The following is a 735-nucleotide window of genomic DNA, read 5'->3' on the forward strand; positions in this document are numbered from 1 at the left end:
CTGAGGACCAGAGGGTGGAGCAGGGAAGAGCTGCATCTCCACCTGTGGACCAGAGGGTGGAGCAGGGAAGAGCTGCATCTCTCCACCTGAGGGCCAGAGGGTGGAGCAGGGAAGAGCTGCATCTCCACCTGTGGACCTGAGGGTGGAGCAGGGAACAGCTGCATCTCCACCTGGGGACCTGAGGGTGGAGCAGGGAACAGCTGCATCTCCACCTGAGGACCTGAGGGTGGAGCAGGGAAGAGCTGCAACACCGCCTGTGGACCTGAGGGTGGAGCAGGGAAGAGCTGCAACACCGCCTGTGGACCTGAGGGTGGAGCAGGGAAGAGCTGTATCTCCACCTGAGGACCTGAGGGTGGATCAGCAAAGAGCTACATCTCCACCTGAGGACCAGAGGGTGGAGCAGGGAAGAGCTGCATCTCCACCTGAGGACCAGAGGGTGGAGCAGGGAAGAGCTGCATCTCCACCTGGGGACCTGAGGGTGGATCAGCAAAGAGCTATATCTCCACCTGAGGACCAGAGGGTGGAGCAGGGAACAGCTACATCTCCACCTGAGGGCCTGAGGGTGGATCAGCAAATAGCTACATCTCCAACTGAGGACCAGAGGGTGGATCAGGGAAGAGCTGTATCTCCACCTGAGGACCTGAGGGTGGATCAGCAAAGAGCTACATCTCCACCTGAGGACCAGAGGGTGGATCAGGGAAGTGCTGCATCTCCACCTGAGGACCTGAGGGTTGA

The sequence above is a fragment of the Notothenia coriiceps genome, unplaced genomic scaffold, assembly GCF_000735185.1.
Source record: "Notothenia coriiceps isolate Sejong01 unplaced genomic scaffold, NC01 NC01_scaffold00033383, whole genome shotgun sequence".
NCBI classification, from domain to species: Eukaryota; Metazoa; Chordata; class Actinopteri; order Perciformes; family Nototheniidae; genus Notothenia; species Notothenia coriiceps.